Source organism: Equus quagga, chromosome 1, assembly GCF_021613505.1.
Source record: "Equus quagga isolate Etosha38 chromosome 1, UCLA_HA_Equagga_1.0, whole genome shotgun sequence".
Taxonomy (NCBI): Eukaryota; Metazoa; Chordata; class Mammalia; order Perissodactyla; family Equidae; genus Equus; species Equus quagga.
In genome coordinates, this window is record NC_060267.1 from 17,923,175 (window position 1) to 17,944,337 (window position 21,163).

At 38.9% G+C, this 21,163-nt stretch overlaps 1 protein-coding gene across 2 annotated transcripts in view; it reads left to right on the forward strand.

Annotated features, from left to right (window-relative positions):
* The first annotated feature begins 13,871 nt into the window (after positions 1-13,871).
* The window catches only part of LIMA1 (LIM domain and actin binding 1), a 79,299-nt gene continuing 72,007 nt past the window's right edge, over positions 13,872-21,163 (forward strand). For both annotated transcript variants that reach the window (XM_046669295.1, XM_046669313.1), the window contains exon 1: positions 13,872-13,990. The gene's annotated coding sequence lies outside the window, so the exon portion shown is untranslated. The remainder of the gene's footprint in view (positions 13,991-21,163) is intronic.

A 21,163-nucleotide genomic window follows, 5' to 3' on the forward strand; every position in this document is an offset into this window, starting at 1 on the left:
ACAGAGTGAATGATCTTAGGCAAGTCACCTAAATTCTCTTTAATTTCCAATTTCCAAAATGGCAATAGTAATATTCAATCTAAATCGTAAGCTTACCATAAGCAATTAATGACTTAATGTTGGCTGAGCTCATTTTAACAAAATCTACAGAACTCAAATTCTATGTTTTAGGGCAGGGGTTGGCAACTATAACCTGTGGGCCAAATCTGGCCCATGGCCTATTTTATATGGTTCACAAGTTAAAACAGTTTTTACATTTTAAAAGAATTATAAAGGCAAAAGAAGGAGAAGAGAAAGGTGGAGGAGGAGAAACAACAGAGACTGTATGTGCCCCATAGAGCCTAGAATATTTACTAACTGGCCCTTTCCAGAAATAGTTTGCTGACCCCTGTTCTAGTGGATTCAGCTATCATGAAAACATTTCTAGAAATAATATTTTTCAATGAATATGATAATCAAAATGTATATACTTCAAAGTCATATTACGGGCAGTTAAAGGGGAAAGAAAAAGAATGAGGAAACTGTATCTGAGATCATTAATTTAACAAATATTTGAATGCCTACACACGCTAAGCATGAGTCTTATAACAGTGAACAATCAGATAAATAATCCCTGCTTTCATGGATTAGAAGAAAGTAGTCAGGGGAGATGAATAAGCAATTACTACATGTATGGTTTAATAAATGCAGTAACAGTGGGTACAATTACAGGTTAATAAGGGAGATTACAGAAGGAGTGCTTAATCCAAATATAGGGTGTCAGAGGAAGTTTTCCAGAGGAATGACCCCTAGGATGAGAATAAATGAGGAAGATGTGTTAATCAAGTGAAATAGGGGAAGAAAAAGTATTCCAATTCAAGAGACTACCATGCAAAGGTGCAGAGGCCAGACAGAGAATTGTGTACTTACAGATCTAAAGGTCAGAGGGGCCAACCCATGGCCTAGGGATCAAGTTCAGAGTGCTCCACTTCGGTGGCCCGGGTATGGACCTACACCACTTGGCAGCAGCCACACTGTGGCAGCGACCCACATACAAAATAGAGGAAGATTGGCACAGATGTTAGCTTGACTCTTCCTCAAGCAAAAAGAGGAAGATTGGCAACAGATGTTAGCTCAGGGTGAATCTCCCTCAGCAAAAGACAGGAAGAAAGAAAGAAGGTTAGAAGAGCTGCAACCTACCTTACAGGGAAGTGGGAGTGAAGGTAGAGTATAAAGAGATGAAGCTAGAGATATAAGCAGGCATCAGGCCATGTGGAGGGTTTTAGATTTTATACTGAGGGTGAGAAGCCATGGATGGATTTTAAGCTGAAGAGAAACAATAAAATTTTCATTTTAGAGCACATAGTCTAGTGGTATACAGAATGGACTGGAGGAGACAAGACAGAAGACAAGATATAGAGATACTAGCTAATGAAGTTTTACATGCTATAATTCAGGTGAGAGATGGGACGTACTGGTATCAACTGGTACCAGGTGGAACATACTGTACCAATTGCTGAGTTATTGTCTCTCAGCTCCAGCTCCAAATCCTTCTATTCTCTGCTTTGTGGTGTTGTTTATATTAGTACTTTACTATATCTGGGATTTATTTTGATGTGAGATAGGGATGGTATTTCCTATTTTTCCACATGAATAGCCAGTTGTCGCAATATTTTTTTATTTTTTTGAGGAAGATTAGCCCTGAGCTAACATCTGCTGCCAATCCTCCTCTTTTTGCTGAGGAAGACGGGCCCTGAGCTAACATCCATGCCCATCGTTTATATATTTTATATATAAAATCAGAGAAAGAGTTCTGTGTATTTTTATGTCTGAGATAGATCCAATGCACTAAACAATGAAATTCTGATACATGCAAAAAACTGAATTAGGGACTTCGAGTTCTAGGCCTGGCTTGCCTTCCTTGTGACTTAACCATAAGTTCCAAATCTTCTACTTTTTATATTCTCAGGGCCTAATACAGTGCATAAACAGTATATAGAAAGTCTAATCTTCATTTGTTCTTCAACAGAATGGGAGAAGCGATACAGATATAACAATAAGCTAGTATGATCAGTCTAATTGAGAATATTTTGTGTTTTCCCAGATATCTCAAAATAAAAATTGATAATTTTCTATAATATCCCAAAAGTACATTACGATATTTTCACACATAACTGAGAGTCTGTTGTTTGCTAATAGGGATGTGGAGGTCTTCCCAATAAATAGCCAGAGCATTTTGAAAAGCTTTTTCCTGATTTTAGGAATAAAATTAATTGTGAAAGGGCAGGTGTGTTGGGGAGAAGGGAGAAGGAACCAGAAGCAATTTAAATTAGGCAGTACCACTGTCTCTTTCATAGGTTAAAGGTGGGAGGAGGTGATGAGGGCCAGAATCTGGTAATTTAAGGTGACAGACACTAATAATAAGTATCTTTGAATTTAAAAGCTGTAGCAAGAGAGGCCATAATTAAATTACATGAGGACAAAGAAGGATAGAGAAAGACTAAAAGGTGCTCTCAGGTCAGCCTTCCACTACAGCTGGGTACTGTTCTCACAGAGCTCCCCAGAGAGTCTTCTACCATCAAGTGACATTTGAGGTATTACACATGTGAGATGGGATTGGACACCTTGAGCATATGATCCTTAAGGGGCTGACAGTGCACACTTCCTGCTGAACTAGTTTCTTATCCTAGAGTCTGATCCCTGAGCTCAGATGTTCTCCTGTTCTCCGGTACTTTTCAAACTTCTATCATTCTGTTACTAAAAGAATGAGGAAGAACCAACAGATCAGCTTCTGCTGTGGGGTATGCAATTTACCTCCAGAAAACTTCTCAGCCTATATGAGGAAAGACTGGGGGAAGTGGGAAAGCTATCCGATATTTACTAAATATGTACTATATGCTAAGCAGAGTACTAGGTGTCATTTAATTTAATCCTTATGACAATACTGTCACCCAAGTATTATTATTGCCAAAGAAGAAGCTGAGACTTGGAGAAACTAAGAAACTTGCTTCCTGGGGCCGGCCCAGTGGCACAGCGGTTAAGTGCACACATTCCACTTCGGCGGCCCGGGTTCGCCAGTTTGGATCCTGGGTGCAGACATGGCACCACTTGGCAAAAAGCCATGCTGTGGTAGGCATCCCACGTATAAAGTACAGGAAGATTAGTATGGATGTTAGCTCAGGGCCAGCCTTCCTCAGCAAAAAGAGGAGGATTGGCAGTAGTTAGCTCAGAGCTAACTTTCCTAAAAAAAAAAAAAAAGAAACTTGCTTCCTGACTCATGTTAAGAAGTCAAAGAGCTGGGCACCTGCCCGGAGGTGCAGTAGTTAAGTTTGCGCACTCTGCTTCAGCAGCCCAGGGTTTGCGGCCAAGATCCCGGCCCACGCCCTGCTTATCAAGCCATGTTGTGGCAACTGGCCCACATATAAAATAGAGGGAGATGGGCACAGATGTTGGCACAGGGCCAAACTTCTTCAGCAAAAAGAGGAGGATTGGTGGTGGATGTTAGCTCACAGCTAATCTTCCTCAAGAAAAAGAAGTCAAAAAGGGCCAGCCCTGGGGCTGGCCCGGTGGTGCAGCGGTTAAGTTCACATGTTCCACTTCGGCGGCCCAGGGTTCACTGGTTCGGAACCCCGGGTGTGGACATGGCAGCACTTGGTACACCATGCTGTGGTAGGCGTCCCATGTATAAAGTAGAGGAAGATGGGCATGGATGTTAGCTCCGGGCCAGTCTTCCTCAGCAAAAAGAAGAGGATTGGGAGCAGCTGGCTCAGGGCTAATCTTCCTCAAAAAAGAAAAAAAAAAAGGGCCAGCCCCAGTGGCCTAGTAGTTAAGTTCATTGAGCTCTGCTTTGGCAGCCCAGCTTCTGTTTCCAGGCATGGACCTACACCACTCCTTGGTCAGTAGCCATGCTGTTGCAGTGGCCCACATACAAAAAGAGGAAGACTCACTCAGGGCGAATCTTCCTCAGCATAAAAAAAAAAGTGAAAGAGATGAAATGCAAATGCATTCTGACTCCAAACCTATGTTTATTCCACCAGAGCAAGAGATCCCTCCCAGTCAAGTGTTAATACCTGGGTGTTTCCCTCCCTATTGGTAATGCATCATCTCCCTGGCTATGTAACATTTCCACAACAGAGTGACTTTTTCCTGAAACAATTTAACCTCCTGCAAAATCCCAAAGGTTTATGAAGTTCAGGAATATTAGTGTACATGTGTTTAAAATCCAAAAAGTGTGCAAGGAAGTACACTAATCCTGCCAACAATAAGTTTTTTAAAAAGGAAATCACTTCCTCCTTCATTTATGGGAATTGCTTGGAAGCAGAAGTCAGGAAATCCCCTTCCTTGATTTGCGGTATTTATGTGGCTGTTATTCCCAAAAGAAGAGAATTTATTCTACTTTATCCTTTGAAATTTTCAATATTTTCTCATTTTACCTTAATAGAACATATTTTTGGTTATTTAAAAAATTTCCACATGACAAGAGTTTATTTCACTCCCTTTTCAATATTCTGAGAAAATGAAGCTACAAGCAAAGTATGCCTAGTTACTTCTTTCTGTTTTTAAGTCCTGCCCTCAGGGGAATAATTACTTCTTATACATAAAAAAATACATATTCCTTACAATGATAACTTACTATCCTAGGAATTACTTATGGGAAAATACCTTTAATGCACATATACATTTCTGGTTAGAGAAATGGATGTTTGGGAAAAATGCAAATTGCTCATATGTATAGGATTCCTAATATCCAAGAATAACTTCTCAATACTTTCCACCAAAGCAAAATAAATTATTTTAATAACTAAAAGATTATCATAGACAAATAATTAAATGGAATAGAATAGAATGTCCAAAAATAGACCAACACAAATACATTCATTTAATTTTCGACAAAGGGGCCAAAGTAATTCAATGGGTGAAAGCGTAGCCTTTTCAACAAATGGTGCCAGAACAACTGGCTATGCATATGGAAAAACCTTGACCCTTACCTCACACCATGTAACAAAAAATTAACTTTAAATGAATCATAGACCCACAGGTAAGATCCAAAGCATAAGTGAAAATCTTTGTGACCTTGGGTTAGACAAATATGTCTTAGAATGCAAAAAGTACAAGCCGTAAAAGAAAAAACTGATAAACTGTACTTCATCAAAACTTAAAACTTCCGCTTTTTGAAGGATACTATTAAGAAAAATTAAGAAACAAGTCATGAACTAGAAGAAAATACTTTCAAAGCATCTATCTGATAAAAGACATATCCAGATTATATAAACAATTTTTACAACTCAATAATAAGACAATTCAATTAATAAATGGGAAAAAGATTTGAACAGATACTCCACCAAAAAAGATATATGAAAGGCAAATAAGCACATGAAATGATGCGCAGCATCATTAGTTATTTGGGAAATTAACCACAATGAGCTATCACAGTATCCACTAGAATGGCTAAAATTAAAAAGACCAACAAAACCAAGTACTCAGGCTGGCCTGGTGGTGTAGTGGTTAAGTTCCCAAGTCCTGCTTCAGTGGCCTGGGTTTCACAGGTTCAGATCTGCGGTGCGGACCTAGCACCTCTCGTCAAGCCACCCTGTAGTGGCATCCGACATAAAATAGAAAAAGATTGGCATAGATAGTAGCTCAGCAACAAGCCTCCTCAAGCAAAACGAGGAAGATTGGCAACAGATGTTAGCTCACAGCCACTATGCCTCACAAAACAAAAGCCCAAAAAAAAAAACCAATACCAAGTACAGTGGAGAATGGGCAGCAACTAGAATTCTCATACATTGCTGTCAGGAATGCAAAATAGTACAACCACTTTGGAAAAGTCTGGCAGTTTTTTAAAAAGTTAAATGCACATTACAATGCAACCCACTCCTTAGGAATCCTACTTCTAAGTATTTACCCAAGAGAAAACAGATGTCCATGTGAAGACTGGTATGTAAATATTCATAGCAGCTTTATTCATAGTAGCCCAAAACTAGAAACAACACAAATGTCTATTAACTGATGAATCAATAAATTGTGATATGTCTATACAATGGAACACACTACTTAGCATTAAAAAGGAATGAAGTACTGATACATGAAACAACATGGATAACCTCAAAAGCATTATGCTAAGTGAAAGAATCCAGAGCTAGACGCAAAGACAACAAACATTTATATGAAATTCTAGTAAAGTCAAAACTGTAATGACAGAAAGCAGATCAGCGGTTGCACTGGGTACAGGTGAAGGATTAGGGGAGAGGATTGACAGCAAAGGGTCAAAAGGGAACGTTTGGGGATGACAGAAATATGGTATATCTGGGTTGTCAAGGTAGTTAAAACTGCTGTACACATTTGTCAAAAACATATTGAAATGTGTACTAAAATTGGTGAATCTTAATGTATGTAAAGTATGCCTCAATAAAGCTGATTTTTAAAAAATGGTCCTCTTCTTTCATGAGATCAGAGATTCAGATTAGACACGAGATTTCTGATCATGTGACATTATTAAAGATTTCCTTTGACAATTTTTAAGAATGAAGGCGGTCAATGATTGAACTAGAATAGATTTTTTTGAGGCAAAGAGTAAATGATACACTTATCTATGTATTATATATGACAAGTATTATGTAACTACATATATTATGTATTATATAAATATACAGTAAATATTTGATTCTAAAAGTATTAAGAACAACAAAGCTTCTCAACTTAAATCTTCATCCCTCTTTTAAGATTTAGAAAGAATACACCGAGAATTTAATTTTTTCATATACAGTTATCAAAATGACTCCTCATGTGTCTACCCAAAAAGGCAAATTTATATAATAGTTTAATATAGACATATGAAGTTTTTAACTTCAACTAAACCATAGTATGTCATATGACCACAAACTCTTTATTTTGTTTTTAAGATGTTTTTCCCTGATTTTTCTCTACATCTAATTTAAAATAATAGTCATGCCTGGAAAATTACATGTAACATAATAAGACCTCTGTTGTTTTTAACTCTGTACGTTCTCCTAAGGCAATCTTATCCTTCCTACGATCCTTCGTTACAATCTGTATGCTGATGATTTTGAAAAAAATAAAAATAAAATAAAAAATAAAGTAAGTTTAGCCCTTCTATGCTTTCTTCTCCCCTGTTGATCCCCACCCCATCTATCTATCCCTTCCTGTGAACCAACCAAATACACACACACCTCTGCCTTGCTAATTCCTATTTACCCTTCAGTTTAGACATCAATTCCTCTAGGAAGACTTCTTTTTTTTTGAGGAAGATTAGCCCTGAGCTAACTGCTGCCAATCCTCCTCTTTTTGCTGAGGAAGACTGGCCCTGAGCTAACATCTGTGCCCATCTTCCTCTACTTTATATATGGGACGCCTACCACAGCATGGCGTGCCAAGCGGTGCCATGTGGGCACCTGGGATCCAAACCGGTGAACCTCGGGCCACCAAAGTGGAACATGCGCACTTAACCGCTGCGCCACCAGGCTGGCCCCTCCTCTAGGAAGACTTCTGATCCCCAAGACTGAGTTAAGTACCCCTTCTAAGGGCTACCATAGCCTCCTGTGTTTCCCCCTATAGCAGTACTTATCTAAAGTACTCTACTAACTTAATTATTTGTCCCACTGAATCACTGTCTTGTTCTCCAGTGAATCTCTCAGTGCTTAACACTGTACCTGGCATACAGTACGCACTCAATAAATATTTACTCAATGAAAAAATGAATGGCTTTTACTTAGAAGAAGTATCAATGAAGTTGAGGCAAACAGGATGAAAAATTGTTTAATGCAATGGAAAATATGTATACCAATGAACAAGTGCCAAGAGGAAGTATAAAAAAAATAACCACAGGGGCTGGCCCGTGGCTGAGTGGTTAAGTTCACGCGCTCCGCTGCAGGTGGCCCAGTGTTTCGTTGGTTCGAATCCTGGGCGCGGACATGGCAATGCTCATCAAACCACACTGAGGCAGCGTCCCACATGCCACAACTAGAAGGACCCACAATGAAGAATATACAACTATGTACTGGGGGGCTTTGGGGAGAAAAAGGAAAAAAATAAAATCTTTAAAAATAAATAAATAAATAACCACAGCAAGCCAGCCCTAATGGTTAAAGTTCAGTGCACTCTGCTTTGGCGGCCCAGGTTTGGTTCCTGAGTGCGGAACCACACCACTTGTCTGTCAGTAGCCATACTATGGCAGTGGTTCATATAGAAGAACTAGAAGGATCTACAAATAGAATATACAACTGTGTACTGGGGCTTTGGGGAGGAAAAAAAAAGAGAGAGAGAGAGGAAGATTGGTAACAGATGTTAGCTCAGGGTGAATATTTCCCAGCAAAAAAAATAAAAATAAAAAAAATAACCACAGTAATTGAACTAGGAAAAACACGAACAAAGGATTTGAGTAAGCAATTCACAACAAAGAAATCCAAATGGACAATAAGCACCAAAAAAGATGTTTATTCTATCGATTAGACAAATGCAAGTTAAACCAATGATATTACCATTGCATACTCATCAAACTGGCAAAGATTTAAAGCTGACAGTAATTACTTTTGGTATGGATGTAGAGAAATGAGATCTCACACTGTGAATGGAAAGGGAAACTGGAGGTATGTACCTAGAAACTTTGGCATACAAGTACAAGGATGTCCTTTTAACATGGCTGATAATACTGAAAAAATGGAACTAATCTAAATGTCCATCAGTAGTGACATATGTGTCAATGGAGTACTTCAAAGCAGGTAAAAATGAATCAGAGTTACACATATGAATATGAATAGTCCCCCACAATAAAGAATAAAGAATTAACATCAACAGTGCCAATGCTGAGAAATTAGGAGTACACAAACAAAGGAGCCAACACAGGAGAAAAGCAAGAATAATGGTATAACCATAATTTGACGATCCCCACCTGCTAACTCTTTTCCCAATAAAATTTCTTGTCATTAAGTTTGATACATGATCTACTATTTGATGTAAGAACTACCATTTTTCACCTCGTACAAATTCATTAAAATGAAACTTCTTTCAGCTTTAGCACCACTGACTGCAATAGTGCTCTTTTTAGCTTTTCATACAGTTGCCGGGATTGTACATTGCTTGATTTTACATTATTATTTACAAAATCCTGAAAATCATTCAAATTAATTTCATGTTTTAAAATGTTAACTTAGGGGCTGGCCCCGTGGCCGAGTGGTTAAGTTCGTGCTCTCTGCTGCAGGTGGTCCAGCGTTTCGTCAGTTCGAATCCTGGGCACTGACATGGCACCGCTCATCAAACCACGCTGAGGCGGCACCCCACGTGCCACAACTAGAAGGACCCAGAACTAAGAATATACAACTATGTACCGGGGGGCTTTGGGGAGAAAAAGGAAAAAAATAAAATCTAAAAAAAATAATAATAAAATGTTAACTTAAATGATACAATTTTCTTCCACCAGCTATCCATGGTAAGTTAGTTCTTCATAAGGCTGAGGAGATGGTTTTAATAAATCAAAATAATAAAAATGCTTTGTTTCTAATAAAAGACACAAATTCATTACTTTTTAGTGACAGATTCCTAGGCAGAACTTCAAATTTATTTTTTATTAAATGGAATGTCTTTAAACTTATCTGAAAAATCTTTAACATCAGATGCTTTCTAATAACAAGTTTAAATTTTCCCAAGGTTTTATGGTGCATTTAATTTTTTTACCTTCTGAATGTCAGTTGATCTTGACTGTAATGCAACTGAAAATAATGAAAATTCTTCAAAAATGTCAATCATTAAAGCAAGGTCTTGAAAGAAATTAACATTAGCTAATCTCTTTGCCAAACCAGAATAACAGGAATGAGAAAAATGTATATATAATGAAGGACATGCCTCACATAAAGCAGTGGCAGTTCATAAACTACATGCCACTCACCACAACCCCAGTACTCGATCAGTTTTATTTACTTATTTTTTTTAAGATTTTATTTTTTCCTTTTTCTCCCCAAAGTCCCCCGGTGCATAGTTGTATATTCTTCGTTGTGAGTCCTTCTAGTTGTGGCATGGGGGACGCTGCCTCAGCGTGGTTTGATGAGCAGTGCCATGTCCGCGCCCAGGATTCAAACCAACGAAACACTGGGCCGCCTGCAGCGGAGAGCGCGAACTAAACCACTCAGCCATGGGGCCAGCCCCTGACCAGTTTTAATAATTTCAAGTTCTTTAGCTACAGTTTCTAACTCAATTTTATTTTTATTGCATTGGTGATAAATATAATACATTTTATCCAGAATATTTTTAAATTACTTTTTCACTTCAGATACTAAATTGCAATTGGTAACTTAAACAGTGCCAAGTGATGACTTCAGGAAAATTTTCCAACAAATTTGTAGCTACTCCAGACTTCCTTCCCACTATTGTAGAAGCACCATTAGAACAAAATCCAATTATGATCACTTTCAAGTATTCATTACCAAAGCCACAATCATTCAAAGTAGACAATAATGTATTAGACATACACTCTGTTGTGGCTGACACCAATTCTTTAAAGTTATAAATATCAGTACCAGTATAGAAATGGATTCAACTGTGTACTGGAGATAAATCACTAGGTGCATTTCTTCAAAAGTGTAGATGCCTAATCAATTATAGCACATATCTGGCATTCTCATCTATGATACTCTTAAATATTTTCAGGGGCCAGCCCAGTGGCACAGCGGTTAGGTGTGCATGTTCCGTTCTGGCGGCCCTGGGTTCGCCGGTTCGGATCCCAGATGTGGACATGGCACCTCTTGTCAAGCCATGCTGTGGTAGGCATCCCACATATAAAGTAGAGGAAGATGGGCATGGATGTTAGCTCAGAGCCAGTCTTCCTCAGCAAAAAGAGGAAGATTGGCAGCAGTTAGCTCAGGGCTAATCTTTCTCAAAAAAAAAACCAAAACAACTTCATATAATTTCTTTTGCAATATGTTCTGCTGTTCTTTTGCACTGTATTGTTCGTGTAAACAACTGCCTATATCTACTCCATTTTTCTCTTTTAATTCTATTGCTTCTCTCACTATCAGAGAAAGGCCTATCATGTTTTACTAAACCGTAAAGAGTATTAAAAACTTCTATAATAGCATATTTTGTTTACTTTATACACTAAATTGGAAATTGAGTCATTAGTTTATTCTTTTAACAAATCTTGAATTTTAGTACAGTCTTTGGAAATATCATGTTCCCTGATTTTCTTTTTGCAGAAGTTTGCCTAGTAGTTTTATTAATATCATTTGGGATTACTAAATATGTCCTCCATTCTTTGGACTCACGCTTTTCTGCTGTCACACCTAAATGCTGAACTATCAAACTATCTTTACATTCTAATTTATATTTTTTTATTTCAAGCCATTTGTACTGTTCTGAAAACATAACACTTTTCCATTCCAACAATCTAGACGCACAAGATTATCTATTTTTTCCTTTGATGAACATGATGGCTTTTCTTCAATGATTGGCTGTTCAACAACTCTGAAATTTGTTTCCATTAGTTTAGGTATCTCACAATTTTCACTCCTATCATTATTTTCTGTGTCTATTTTAAACTTCTTCAGATTTAAAAAAACTTAAGTCACTGTGTCTCTTTGGCATTTTAGGGATAAGAATCTGAAAAATAATTTTGTTATGTTAGTAAAATTCACAATACTACTTGGGGGTTAACATTATATTTTTGTTAATGATTATGATTTTAGAAATATAATGAATTTTAAACTAAAATACTTACTTTACTTTTTGGTCTATACTTATACCTTCAGTGTGACTTGCTATTTCTTGAAAATACATCAGTTTTGACTAATTCTTTTTCCAGCAATATTTCACAAAATCAGACTATGAATAAATGCTTGATTACGATCTGATTCAGAAAAAAGATGCTCACATCATTGCCAAAGAAGTGTAGTTCAGACACGGATATTGGTTGATATTTTTGTTTAAGATAATCAGTAAGACAAAAGTGAAACAGTGAAGAGGTATATTGGAACTTCATTCATGTATCGACGGCAAGAGAAACTTCTTTGCTAAATTGGATAATAGTTTTCAAATATTTCAAGAATACTGCCTCAAGTTTTTGTTTTATTCATAACATCAAGGCCACAGATATGATACACCTTTAAGTTTAAATTTTGCATTATCAACATTTTCTCCACTAGCCTACTGCCTGTTTTTGTAAATAAACCTTTACTGGATCGTGGCTACTCCCATTTTTAACGTAAGAGTACTTGTGACAAAGACTATACTCCTGGAAAGCCTAAAATATTTACTATTTGGCCCTTTACAGAAAAAGTTGCATATATTTGGTCTAGAAAATCAACAGAACAACAAATGAAGCCCTGATTTGTAGCATTTGCCAACTTCCATGGTGTAAACACTCTGATTGCAGCCAATTTCGTCTTACAAATGTGACATCTCTGAACAGAGTTGGGAAGAGATGCAAACAACACGATACAGTATTTCCATCATACAGGTAGTAGAGAACCTCAAGAGCAGAGTTACCAGCAAAATGAAGTAAACAAAGCGACGAGTTTTGAGTATTTATTTCCTGTTTTTAACATATTTAATTGTAAATTTATATAATTTGACTTTTAACAACTGGCTCATAAAATCCCCCCAAAGTTAGCAATCAGCTCTGCAAACTGGTCAAAGCCAACTTTGGTGTACTACTAGCTCTGTTTTCAAAAGGGCACTAAGGGAAGGTTTGGGAGAGCAAGTAATTTGCCTAGTTGGTAAGCGGTTGAGTCAAGACTTAAAATGTAGATCCAGAACTCTATTCCAGGTTAGGCTTAGTCTTCTTGGTGAGAATAACAGCTCTTATTGGCTCGATTAAAAAAAAAAAATGGGGGTGGAGAGTGACATATATTGAGGGAATTCCACACGCAAGGGAATGCATGTTCTGGAGTACCACTCTATATTGACAATGCATACTCTTTCACATCCCCATGCTGCCTGTCAGTTTTGCTAGAGAGTCTTGATGCTTGATACCTACCCAGAAACCAGTCTAGGCTGGATATGTAAAGGCAGAAGGGAACAACTGACTTATCTACCCATCATCTGGTGTTGGAAATTTCTCTTCTTAAAAATTTTCCTTAACTGCTTCAGGAAGTGTAAATACAGGCGTTCACCACTACGAGCCCCTTATAGTACTCATCAACCTACGTGAATTCCGAAAAGCTTTAGAAAACCTAGGGTCTGAAATTTTACAGCACTTGGGGTGCAGGAGAAGGAAAGGACACCATCAAAGGGCAGTCACGCAGCCGCACGCAACCGGGGCAAGAATCAGGGGGCAGGTTGGCCAAGTGCTAGGCCTCCGGACCTTCTCTAAATCTTTCGCACAGCTCCTATTCTAACCGTAAGAATAATGTTTAGAGCTGTCGGAGAACCAGGACATCTGCCCTTGTCCAACTCCTTCATGTTTATGAGGAAACTCCGCTCTACTGAGGCGAAGCGACCGGATGAAGGTCAAGCGGTCGAGCCAGGATTGATTTATAGCTCTGTCCACTACACCACACGGCCTCCTCCCTGCACACAACTTACCCCGAAAGCACCAGGAACCTGGCTGGGGACTGGCCTATAGCTGAGCCTAGGACAAACCTCCCAGTCGCTCCCGAGTCAAACTGCGGTAAGTCTGAGTCACAGGGCTAACGCCAAGGTGGAGAAGCACACAGCCCAAGGCCGTGAAAACTCATGGACTCCTCAGAGAGCAGCGTGGACAGTTAGAGCAGCCACGCCTCCCACAACACCGACGCCGCAAGCCGCGTAGCAACGCGAGCCGCCAAGAGGGTAGGGCACGCAGCCGGCGGCGCGCACGCTCGCCCCGAGGCCGCACGGGAGGCGGGCCGGCGTGCGCGCCCCCGCGGCGGTGGGCGGGGCGAGGGGCGGGGCTCTGAGCAGGACCGGGGCGGGGCCGCAGGAGCTGTAGGTGCTGCAGCTAGGTCGCGACAGGTGCGCGAGGCAGAGCGCCTGGGACCCGTGGCAGGGCTAGTAGCAGCGGGGACGAGAGACCGCTTTTAGCCAGGTAAGGGCCTTCTCTCTCCACATCCTCCACAGCCGGGGAGTGCTCGGAGACCCTGGCTTCCCTCCACACCCTCTTTCTCCCGCGACTTCTCGGGCGGAGGACTGGGGGGACGGAGACGACGACACAAGGGGCGTGAATCCCTTCCTCTCGAAAGGGGGAGTGGAGGAGTCGCTGACCCTCTGCTCTTTCCTCACTTTGGGGTACTGCGCTGGGCTTGGGAGTAATTATGTAGGGCTGAGCCTTTGGTGCCTGAGGGCGGGAGCTGGGAGGACCCCCTCCTTTTCCGCCGGGAACAGTCCTTTCTAACTATATACTTTTTTGGTGTAGTGGAGGAAGGTGGCAGTTCATCAAAATTCAGAATAGTCTCCCGGGGAAATATTCTGATATTCAACTGCTCTTTTACCTTCTTCACTTTCAGCCATTCCCTCCCTCTTCGATTTTTCTCCCCTTCCATTCTGCTAACTGGACTCTATTTAACACACTTACCCTTTTGAGATGTGTTGAAAATATAGCAGTTTTTGCAGCTGGATGTGTCATCCCTGAATCGCTATCGTGCATATATCGCTAGCATCTGTCACCAACATACGTAGGTGTTAATATAAGGTAACTGTACACTGCTGGCTACCCTTACTAAGCTTGAAGTTGTAGGTGTTAGGAGCGAACCATCTGGCGCCCTTCCTTGCCTCCTTACTGGTGCTTAAGACAAGAAGTTTAGCTGATCCTGGTGAGAGATATTTGAACTACTATCGTCTTTCACCTAATTCCAGTTTTCAAAAGTCTGCCTAATCCAGATAGTTCTATTGACTTGACTTTTCAAGTTAGTCAGAGGTACTTAGGGAGTTGTCAGCCTTTAACATTAGGTGTTCTTTCTTTTGCTATTGGTTTAAATGGTTAAAGGGAATACTTCTTATCTGCATAGTTACTAATACTATTCACAAACGACAAATATTTTAGGAACCATGAAATAAGACTTTCTTCTGAGGTCTGACGTAGACATAAAAGATGACCCTCAACAAACATTTTCCAAGTTCCTGAGAAGTTATAGCCTGGATGAAAGATGATCGTGTTTTAGGTAGACCTCCAAAAAGTTAGAGCTAGCAGGAGAGAAGGTTAAAAAGAAAAAGTGTGTGTGTGTCTATATTTCCTTGTTTTGCATGGGTAGAACACAAAACATGGTACTAGGTAATTACATTGGGAACTTATTTCACTTTTGGACAAAACATTTACTGAGTGCCTCTTGTTTTGTCAGTCCTACTGTGGATTCAAAGTTCCAAACTCCCTACTCTAAAAAAGCTTAAAATCAAATGTGTTAGGCAGATCAAAAGATACCACTTATAGTATTAGTGAGGCCAGTTCTATCCTAGAGATCAGCCCAGAGTGCTGTGGAAGTACAGGAGTTTACAGTTTTTTTTAGAAATTCCCTCTTCTATTTTGCCTTAAAAACAAAAGAAACAACAACGATAACAAAAACCTTTGAGTAATAGTGAGTGATTCACTTCAGTCCATGTGTTCGTGTCACTCGTATTTCTCACCTTGTGTTCTGCTGACATGATGGCCTTTTGAAGATGGGGTTAGGACTGGTCATTAATTCTGTGGCAGTTTAGTAAAGAGTTGGTAGAGTTATTTTCATTGTTCTGTATTGGGCGTGGAAGTGTTGTTTTCACATAGTCCCTGAACTGTAGAGCCTCTGGGAAGAGAATAATGTATTGGCAACACTAGCAAAGCAGTGCCATTTTGTAAAAATTACTCCATTGTGTAATTTTGTTTAACTTGGTACCTTCAAGTTTTGTTCCAGACTCTGGTTAAAGGTGGGCCAAATTTCAACCTTCTGATAATTCTAAGAAGAGAAAGCTTCAAAAGTGAAAACAATTCTATTAACGGCACGTCTTGGTGACAGAGGATACTTTTTCTTGCTAAGGTGCCCTCAAAATGTCTTCTTTCTTTCTTTCTTTTTTTTTGGAGGGGCGCCAGAGTGGGTAGGTGGGTGGAGGAAGAAAGGGTCAGAAGTGTTTCAAGATTCTTTGTGGAGTTTTCATGATCTGAAGTCTGTGGTAGTCTTGAGGGCTCTTCATGTGACTGCAGGCTTTTAATTGCCTACTGTGTGCCCGTGTTCTAGTATACAGAGGATGAACATGACACAGTCCTTTCTATATGATTACGTTTTTCATTTTTTAAATAGAGATTTTGAGTTCATAATACAGATTGTGGTTGTTTCATTGGGTAATTTGAGCCATGGTACTTGATAAACACATTTCTTCGACATTCCTCCTTTTTTCTGTTCACACTCTAGGAAAGTGGTCTCCACCAGGAATTTTTGGGAAGGTAGTGGGTATTTGCATGTGTTTGGGGTATCTACAATGATTATATTGTTTTCTTAAAATGTTTTCAAGTAAAATTTTAATTATTGTTCCTCTTAGGGTTTCAAATTCTTGACTTTCCTCTGGTATTTTTCAACAATATACTGTAATTAACTTAGAATTTTCTGTACCAGAAAAGTTCATCAAAGACATATACACACAGACACAAAAGGATGTTGAGAGTGTGGGAGACCATTAGACATCTTTGCCATAAAAGGCCACCTAACCACAAATTTGGAGAATTTGTCATTATTTATGTTGACAGAGAAACTAGTTTTCAGACATTCTTAATTCTATACACTCAGAAATAGATGACTTTCATTTAGATTGAAATTGTCCTCTTTCTGCAGATAGGAAAATGTGTGGTTTGGTTCCTAAGTCAGGAATTTCCTTAAGAAAAGACTTTTTTTTCCCTGAGGTTGCTATAGTCTTTCACTGTATGTTTTTTGATAAGAAGTTAAAGTACTTTATTTTGGATTGTGTACAGTAATCTCCAGGTGATGTTAAATTACTTAACACAGACTCTCAAGGTTCTTTTGTAACAAATAAGTGGTTGTAAATTGAGTAGTTTCACATAATGATTGCGGAATTGAGATTCTGCAGTAAATAGTACTCCTGGTAGAACCATACTGATGTGTTTATTCTGTGGCTGGATACAAAGTCCTTGAGACTCACTCAAGTTATTGTGCTAATGCAGATCTCTTTTCATAAAAAGGACTAGATTTGACCCAAAAGCAATCCATTATTTAGCGTGTCAAATGATTTCTTTATGCTTGAAAATGTTTGTAGAGACTTTACACATCCAGTCATAAGAAGTTAATGATACCATGAAATTTTACATTCTTTTTATTTTTAAAGAATTTCTTAATAATGCTACTCTGAAACTAAGAACTTTCATCTTTAGCAAAAAAAGGTGCAACTTTTTTGAATCTCTGAGAACATGTGGAGCTATTTTTTCCCTTATTTATCGTTTAACAGAGCTTACTATATGGAAACCTTTGCAATCCCTCAAACATGTTATTTCTTGCACACCAAAGTATTGCCAATTTTCATTTCATTACCCATAGACTAGTAATCCTGATATGCTTTTATTTGGCTTTAGATTTCTACAATCTTTTTTTCCTGTGAAATTTAGGCAAATGGCCCAGAACTTCTTTTCCTCAGCATCAGTTTTACTGAACAGGGAATGTTTGCTTAGATTTGGCTCCCACCTCCAGCCCTAGAGGAAACCTCTCTGTCCATGCATAGCACCCATGATTTCTCTCTAATGGCCCTGTCACTGTCACGAGTCCAACATTTGACCAAGTGGACAACTTTTCTGGTTCTTCCTTTCATTTGGCTTTCTTGCTGTGACTCTACCTGTTTCTCTATCTTCTAATCTAACAGTTTCCTCCCATACTCCTTCACTAACTCAGTCTTTTTGCCCCTTAAATGTGGGTGTTTGCCATGACCCTGTCCAACTACCTGTTCTCACTTTACTCTCTCCCTGTGCAACCTAACCTCTTTCCATGACTACAGCTAACACCTCCATGTGAATGATTTGCAAATTTATCTTTTTTAAAACCTTTTTTCATATCATGTATGTAATTCTTGTTTTATTTTTGCATATACAAACATGCATACACATTTAGAGAATAAGAATTATGTATGCTCATTACAGGAAACCTGGGGAAAAAAATTATAAAGAAGATAATATACTCCATAATCTGTTCCAGAGAGAACTACCATTTGGTGTATTTCCTTTTAGTCTTTTCTTTTGTTTGATACACACACACACTCACAAAAACACAAAGGTAGGGGCCGGCCCCTTGGCCGAGTGGTTGGGTTCGTGCACTCTGCTTCGGCGGCCCAGGGTTTCGCCAGTTCCAATCCTGGGCGCGGATGTGGCACCGCTCATCAAGCCATGTTGAGGCGGTGTCCCACATGCCACAACTAGAAGGACCCACAACTGAAAATACACAACTGTGTACTGGGGGGCTTTGGGGAGTAAAAGTGAAAATAAAATCTTTAAAAAAAACCCACAAAGATAATTAGCTCATACTATTACAGTAGATATTGTTTTGTATTTGCTTTTTCACTTTACATTTTGTCATAATTTTCCATGGCATCAAAATTATTTGAAAACAATTTCAATGAATGTTTAATACTCAGTTGTATTGATATTGTGTAATTTAACTGTACACTTGGTTGTTTTGATTGTTACAACATTATTGATAGGTTAAAAAAATTGAGAACAAATTTATGCATAACTCTTTGTGCAAATCATTCTTTATTTCTTTAGGTTAGAGTCCTAAAAGTTGACTTACTAGGTCAAAGGGCATGTAAATTAAAAAATGTTAATGCTGCCAAATTGCTTTTTATAAAGACTAACATTCTCTCAGGTGTTGTTATGAATAACAAAAGATGCTGTTTTCACCCTTATGGTTCACAAACCCCAAATATTATAAAAATGATGTTCCTGTTTCTCTTATCACTTAGGAAATTATACAGGTTTTAGAAGCTCTGGCACCTGCAGTGGTTGTGAATGCCCATCTTAAAGCGTCCTTCATAATGTTGAATCTTATTTTTTTATCTTTACTAATTTATAAGCAAAAGTGATTTCACTTGTGTTTCTTTAATTATAAGAGAAAATGAACATTTTTCATATATTTATTTCCATTTCCATTTCTTCTGCGAGTTGTCTTTTGGTTAATTCATTCCCGTTTTTATTTGGGTCTTATCTTAACATTTTAATTATGTTGTTTTTTTGTTTGGGGTTCTTTTGTTTACTTGGGGCTTTGGGGAATGGAGTACAGGTTTTTGTTAGGCCAAATTGAGTGAGTGGAGTGGTGAAGTAGAAAGTGTACAGAAGTTGAAATTGTGATGTTTTAAATGCCCATTGTTATGAGAAGCCAGAGCTTGTGATTGTGGAGCAGCACCTGAAAATGGAAAGGATGCTCGGTTGAGACTCAGGGTTCCCAGCTTGGCGTTAGGAACCAACCACTTGGGTGATCCTGGGGAAGTCATTCATCCTCTCTGAGCTTCATCTGTAAACGAGAGGGTTGGGCTATTGATCCCAAAGTCCATCAACCTCTGTGTTGAAAGGGTGACTTACAAGCCTCTGCTTGCTAGACATTCTGGAATAATTTTCTGTCCCATCCCTAACCCTTTACCTATTTTAGATATATAGAGCCTGAGGAAAGACTAAATTCAGTAAAGACAATTTCCATGGGGGTAGCAAGGCATAATGGAGTCTGGGGACAATTTAATGTGTTGGTGCCCTCAGGACAATAGAAGTTGTAACGATTGGAAGTTTTTAGGCACTTTCATAGACTAACACTTGGCAGCCTGAGAAAGTAAGTCATAAGACCCCTGCTGATCTGTGCCACAAAACCCCATCATCTCTAATGGATGTAAAGCAAGTCTCATTTTATGACAAAGTTTAAGTTGCAAAGCCAAATTATTTAACAGCTTTCACTATTCCCTACAGAAACGCTTCTTAGTGTTTTTTCTTTGTGATTGTATAAGCTCTTCATCTTAAGATTGATTTTTTTGTCCTGTGGTCAAATGTTTAGCTACTTATTTGCCTTTTAATTCTGGATATGGTATATTATTACTTATCTATAAATCTTTTCTTTGAGATTTCTTTTGTTGCTTTTATGTTTACAAGTCTTTTGCAAGCCATGGGGTTAAGTGTTGACTTTTCCTTCTAATTTTTATGGTTTTATTTTTTGTGTGTACTTCTTTAATTTGTCTTGAATTTACTTGGGAGTACCAAACCAGTGTGTTTAGTGCCTTTGCACATGTTCTGAGCTCCAGATCCATATTTCCAACTACCAAGTAGACCATGTGGATAGTCCCTATGCACCAGGCACCTGCGTCCACCTAGTTTCCCTAAGGAGAAAGCTTGAAGTTGTCTTAAACACTTCAGTCCTTCTTTCCTCCCCCATTTACTCAATCCCCAAGTTCAGTTGGTCCTACCCCATCAGTAATAATGGCTCTTTTATCAGTCTTCTTATTCAGATCCCTCTTTTTTGCTACAGTCCTTGAGCAATCCTTAAGAGTTGGCTTCAGTTTTTTCCCTTTCAATCCAGAGTTGTCATAAAAAAACAGAACACTGATTTTCAAAGTATCGTTCCCTCGATTACCTGTTTCAGAATCACCTGGGGTGTTGGTTAAAAGGTAGATTCCCAGGTCCCACCTAGACCTACAAATCAATATATCTGGGGGAATGGGGCCGGGAATCTGCAGTTTTAACAACTACCTCAAAAGATTCATTTACACACTCAAGGGGAACCAATGCCTGAGTAAATTAAATCTAAATTCATCTGCATGCCATTTAAGACCCCCTACTCCACACCCTGACGGCCAATTTTTCCAGGCTTATCTCCTACATCTCTACCCACCCACCTTGCACTGTAGCCATACAATGATTCAGAGTTTCCTGGACCCACCCTGTCCTTTCCTGCCTCTGTGCCTTTGCTCATTCAGTTCCCACAGCCTCATGCTCCTCCCCCTCTCTGCTGAAATCCTTTTCCTAAGGAGCTCAAATAAAATGCTACTTTTTTTTTATAAAGCCTTTTCTGATTTCTTCTATTTGAATCAGTGGCTCCCTCCCCAGTCTTCACTTAGCACTTTATTTTTACTTCATTTCTTATCTAATGCTGTCACTATTTATGAATTATTGCTTCCTTAAAGATTATAAGCCTTCTTAGTGTGAGAACCTTGCCTTTCCTTTTCATTTTGTAGCCATTATACATAAAATAAACAATTAAATACTCATAGAGTGTGCGAAATATATCTCATCTTGCAAACACACTGTTATACAGCGGTGTTT